Here is a 6699-nt window from a genome sequence, read left to right on the forward strand (position 1 = left end):
AGTTTCGTAATTCCGAAACACGTAAATTGCCTATACCTCGATGTTCGTTAATCCGAAAACGTAAAAGGGTTCGTTCATCCGAACATTTGTGGCGCTATTTCGAAGGTTCGATAATCCGAAAACGAAATAAGGTTCGATGTTCCGAAGGTTCGTTAATCCGAAAACGAAATAAGGTTCGTTGTTCCGAAGGTTCGTTAGTCCGAAAACGAAATAAGGTTCGTTAATCATTTAGTTTTCGGACTAACGAACCTTCGGAATTACGAACCTCATTTCGTTTTCGGACCAACGAACCTTCGGAATTACGAACCTTCGGAAATACGAACTGTCGGAATAACGAACCTTCGGAATAACGAAGCTTCGGAATTACGAATGTATGCGCATGTTGAAGATTCACTTTTCATCAGCCTATATTGAAATCAAGGCATCTTTGGACATCTCATTATTTACACTGCAAAAAGGGTGTAAAATCTCAAACAAATCAGTGTCAGTGTAGGAAACTACACTGAAAGATGATGAAATTATACTGTAAAAGTCAGGGGCGGAAATCTCTCCCAAAAGGTAGGGGGGACGAGGGCTGGAAAATTTTGACAAGCCCCCCAAAAAGGTTATCACCCCAAATTTAAGGTCATTTCGACGAAAAATAATTTGACAAGCAAAAAAAAAGGTTACCATCTCAAATACATGTTTTATTTCGATTTTGAATGATGTATTTCTTACCATCATAAAAGATCCAAAAATAGTACTAGTAGGGGGACATTTGATATTGTCCCCCCCCCCCCCCTTAGTAGGGGGACACGTCCCACCTGAAGCATGTTGCATAAAACTTTTTACCTGAGAAAACTCTGGTAAAAAATGAAAACTAAGGTTAGTCTGATTTCCGTCATTGACTTTAGCACAGGGCAAAAAATCCGGTACCTGAGTTTTCTCAGGTAAAAAGTTTCATGCAACGGGCCCCTGGGATTTCCGCCCATGGTAAAAGTGGTCTAATTTGATTTCCTAGTGTAAATTGGACACTGCGATTGGCGATTTTGACAGTGTATACATGGTATATCAAAAATGTAAATAACATTTCTTGCATGTTCCAGTAATTGAGATCGCATATACTTGTAAACTAGGTTAGAAAATGTTTTGGTCAGCGCCATTTGAACCGCCTTGGACAATGGAAATAAATGCCATGTATATAATAAAAGCGAACGTTCAGTTTTATTTTTATTGTGCTGAAAGTCTTGCTTTTTGCTTATTATCGTAAAAGTCAGAACACATGTATCAAATGAAAGTCTTTATATTTGGACATTTTTTTCTAGTATACGATCACCTGGTTTATTTGATATTGTTTACATTATGTTTGCATGTATAATGTGTGAATATTGTTAAAATCTGTCACTATTGAATTTCAAAATGAATTTGTTATTCTGATTCATGTATATTGTTAATTTTTCTATCATTTTATGTTCTACTTTTGTATATTATGTCATTGTGAGATGATTATGCTGTTTGCTGCCATCTAGTGATGTGCTGTATGTATCATGTTGCTTCGACAAGATTTTTCACTGATATCATTTTTCCCCGAGTCAAACAAATTTCCATGGTGCCACAAGATTCGACATTGATATATACACATAAATTTCTCAAGTTGTTAGAAGTTTATAATTTAAATATTTTGTTTGTGTTCGCCAGTAAATAATATCGCATATTCGATCTTAGAAGTCGGACTTAGAAAAAAGTTTTGGTCAGCGACATAATTATGAACCGCCTCAAGTGGGCAATTGAAATGAATGCCATAATAAAGACGAACATTCACAGTTGTAATTTTATAGCGCCGAAACTCTTGCTTTTTGCTTATCTTGTAAAAGTTAAAATGTTTTGATAAATATTTATATGTATATACAATATGTTTAAATATTTATAGATGATATAAATAAATGTCTTTATCTTAATATGTTTCGATATTTTTCTATTCTACGATCACCTGATTCATTTGATATTGTTTACATATTTTATTTGTGCTTGTGTGAATAATGTTTCAATCCGTCATTATCTATTCGATTCTATCAAGTTTTGTTATTCTGATTCCTGTTTACTGTTATTTTTTAATTCAAATTCTAAAATTGACCTATGTATTATATGCATTACTACCAATGTCACCATGGTCATTTCAAGATGATTTTATTGTTTGCTGCCATATAGCGATGTATTGAATGTTATAATACACTGTTAAAAATAATCTAAACAAGGCTGTGTACTATATGCGAATCGCACAGTTGTTGTTGAAACATTTTAAACATTTGTTTAATATCTTAAACAACAAAGTTTGAATTTACATATTTAATTATCAATAATTTAAGCTTGATTGTATGAGATTTTAGAAAACGTGTTTAAACTGTTTCAACAACTACTGTGGGATTCATATAGTGAATAGCTTTGTTTAAATTATCGTTAATGGTTTATGTTGCTGCAACAAGATTCTCTATTATACAAATAATTGCTGCAGAATAGTGATTAATTGCGCATCTGATTTCTCTTAATTTTCAAAAATTCTTATGAAAATTTAAATTTATTTTTTGTAAAATGAAAAAAAAATCGATGTACTTCGTTCTGATTTCGGTAAAGTAACGGGTAGCTTTGAATGGACTGTATTATTACATTTTTATCTGAACCCATTTTTCTAATGCTTTTACAAAACATGACTTTCTCTTATGACATTGAAGTTCGTTTGAATAAGATAATTAAATATTTGGTACCAGAAACGTACGCTATCGAACTCCGATAAAAGACTATGGGATCAAAATGATTTAGAATCATATTTGTTGCCTGTTATTGAAGCCGTTCGTAACTAACGAAATTAATGAAACAATTCGTTACTTTGATGTCACTGCTATTAACTTATTATGTTCAATCATTGTTAGAATGTTATATATTGTTATTTTTAATGTATTCATAGATGTACTGCGCTGAAAGTGAAGTACTCGATCTGTATACGATCTGTATGATCAATTAAAGTCAAATGCAACTAAATATGGATATTTTGCGTCGGTATATAGTTTACCGTACTGAAATGTTATCGAGAACTATCTATATCGACATGGACAATATTTATTACTGGGTATGTGTATTTGTGTAAGTTTGTAAGGAGTTGGTGTAAAACACGTTTTCAAATCATATTAATGGCAGTTTTATGAGTAAACATGTTCATACTATTTCTTCATATTGTTAAACTTATTTATCGCAAATTCTATTATTATAAATGTCTGTGGAGGGGGGGGGGGTGAGTTAACATGTTTTTTTCCATGTGTTTCTTGATTCACAGTCTATTTCGCACTTCTATTTGAATTCACTGTACCACAGAACGGCAAGGATCTGGACCATCTCTATGACTTCTTAAGTGTATAACTAAGGAAAGTGGAAGAAGAGGAAAAAATAAGAAAAAGACAAATGAGTATAAAACGAACAATGTGCCGTCTTAGCCAACTTATTCAATCGAGGGAAATCATTAGCTTTATTATTCGTCTCCCCTCCCCATCCAAACAAATCACTCCTGAATTTTGGATTTGGTTAGGGGCTATTCTAGATCTTAACCTCACCTTAGCAATCCAGCCCAAGTATCTTTATAAAAAAAATAATAAAAAACCCTTCAAAGGTAAACTTTACCTGGCAATACCTTCTCCTTTTTTAACAGAACTTAAAAAAAATATTGTAAAACTATTCTAAAATGGACGATAATATTAGAATTCCATAAGAGGGAGCCTTTTCAAGTGGGAACGTCCCTCTCGACGCGCTTCTCTTTATGTTACGTGCTCCCTCTTACAGAAATCTAATATTATCGTCCATTTTAGAATAGTTTTTCATTATTTTTTTTAATGGAGTTTGAAAAATAGTTCGAACTGTGTAAATACAGGTATGTACTCTATGAAATGGTTGTATGCCGTACCTTAATAAAGTCTGGTGTTGTTTCATAAGTGATTCTATATGATATGCAATATAATGTATTTTTCAGTGTGCTAAATTATTTCCACCATCCCCTTCGATTCTCACTCTTGATACCTTTTTATCAAACTCGGACCTAAGAAAATGGCTTATTGTTTTATTTACTTCGTATAAAAAGTTACTCTTCATCTTTGATTTTGGTTATCATAATGAAACTGGAAAAAAGATTATTTCTTATGTCCCCTCCCCCATCTCTCTCTCGATCCCTCCCTCGAGACTCCATTCTCCTCTATGCCCGGACCCTATCTCTTTTATTTTCTTCTCTCATCATTTCTCAGCCATGATAGTCACAGTCCTTTATGAACTTCTCACAAATGAACTTGTATATGATCAATACAAATCACTTCAATGTACCTGAAGAGTGGCGGGGCAACGTTCTAATCGGCAAGTTGATGTATTATCTTACTTATTCCTTTTTATTTTATTATATGAAATAATTAGGATTTCACGTGATAACATAAAAAGGGGAAAATGGGGATATGACATCATTAGCCCATCCAAGGCCGTCGCTAAGGGGTGGGGGTGCGACACCCCCCACTCATTGGCAGCGGAAGCCACACATTTTTGGGGGGACCACCACACAGTGTTTTGACAAGCAGAGAGAAAAAAAAGGTTATCAATCACAAATAATAGGGGGATGCAGGAAAAAAATTAACAAGCGTTTAAAAAAAAATTTAAAAAAGGTAATCAACACAAAATTTAGAGGGGATCGTCCCCCAACCTAAAATTTAGGGGGAACACGTCCCCCCCCCCTGCTTCCGCCGCCTATGCCCCCAACACACACACACTACTTTGGATATCGTCGGTAATTCTGCGCTGCCGTCGGGAAAAAATGGAAGAAAAGAAAGTGAAGAGAGGAAAAAGAGAAGTTTAAAAAAGAAAGAAGCCAGATAAAGAAAATAAATAAATGAATAAATAAATAAGTAAATAAATAGATAGATAGATAGATAGATAAATAAATAAATAAATAAATGGAAGAAAGAAAGAAAGGAAGGAAAAAGGAAGAGAGAAAGAAATAAAAAACGAAAGAAAAAAAGAAATAAATAAAGAAAGAAAGAAAATGAAAGGACGAAAGAAAGGACGAAAGAAAGAAAGAAAGAAAGAACGAAAGAAAAGAAAGAAAGAACGAAAGAAAGGAAAAAAGGAAAAAAGAAAGAAAGGAGGAAGGAGCTTCTTTTTACCGACAGTGATTAGAATGTCCCGGTTTAATTAAGTCTAAGTCTCAAAATTCAGATTTATTTACAAATCTATATGAAAATTTAGCAAACAGTCCAGGTCGAATATCTCAATTTTTCAGCTCCGCGCTCGCTCTATTCTATAAATTCGATCTATTCATGAGTCACTGCAAACATTAACAGGTTGTTAAAATGAAAGCTGGGATTGTCCCTGGGTATGGTGAGAGAAAATGGGACTAAGGAGAATGGGGAACTTACGTACCATGACACATGGTCGCCGGATCGGTAATAGGTACCGAAGTTCGGTATAATTAGTGCCCCCCCCCCTGGAAAACCCCTATAGCGACCCTGGGCCCGACTATTGCATGACGGCTTGCACATAGCATTTCAATAACTATGTCGATTTTTTTATCAGATTTTAAAGGAATTTCCAGTGTTTTGCTTGGTTAATTTGAGCATGGACCCTATATACTTCTTATAATAGTAGGGTCCATGATAGGCCTATTAATTTCATCCGGACTCGAGGCCCGGATCATGATCAAGTACCCTTTTAAGACCACCGCACGCCTTTAACATTGGTCTATTTTTATTATTTTTATTTCAGTGATAATTAAAATGTTCCCTTCCTTGGTCGAATAAAAGTGAATTCATCATCTAATTGTATATATGATCGACGTACAGTAATCGCACAATAGGACTTGCAATAAACATTTGATATATTTACAGCTAATTTGAACCTCTCAGGGGAAGAAAAGTTTGTTGTAAAAATAACATAAAAATAGTATTGGTGAAGGTTTGATGATCATCCAATATAGATTAAGAAAGTTATGTTTGGGATTTGTGACGTCATAAACGAGCAGGTGTCTCATATGGTATGTAATAAAAAAAAATACATGATATCGAATTTCATTTTTCAATGGTTCCTGATGACTTTTTTTTTCTTTTAATGATCAAATGATTTGTATATTACAGTAAAAACCATATACAATTTTCTGAACTTGAAGAAACTACATTTCATTGATTTGTTTACCATTCGCTATATGTAGCTAGAAAGCTGCTCGCATATGACGTCTTACCCCGGGGGGCCACTTCCATTCACGAGTGGATACCATGCGCGACCATGGGGTCTCGAAAAGCACCCTAAACACGTAATTTCATTTTCTGAAAATGCACCCCTTAACAAGTATTGGCGTGTGAAACCCTACGGTACCTTAACAAGTATTGGAAACAAAACGATACTCTTATTGGTAATATTCCCTGAAATGAACCCCTAAACAAGTACAGGAATGTTTTATTGTTACGGGTCCTTCGATCGATCGGTCGTCGGCTTTACCTTATTTGGTTTAGTACGACCCCACCTTCTACACCTCGCGCAAATCGGACTCTAAACACGAAGTTTGGGGGCAAAAAGGACATCCTTTATAAAACATTTTAATTTTGTTTTATCATCCCCGCATATTCGACCCTAAACACGTAATTTTCCTAACGAAATAGATACCCTTTTTTCATATTATTTTTGTGTTTTTGACACCCTTATCAC

The sequence above is a fragment of the Lytechinus variegatus genome, chromosome 2 (genome assembly GCF_018143015.1).
Source record: "Lytechinus variegatus isolate NC3 chromosome 2, Lvar_3.0, whole genome shotgun sequence".
Lineage (NCBI taxonomy): Eukaryota > Metazoa > Echinodermata > Echinoidea > Temnopleuroida > Toxopneustidae > Lytechinus > Lytechinus variegatus.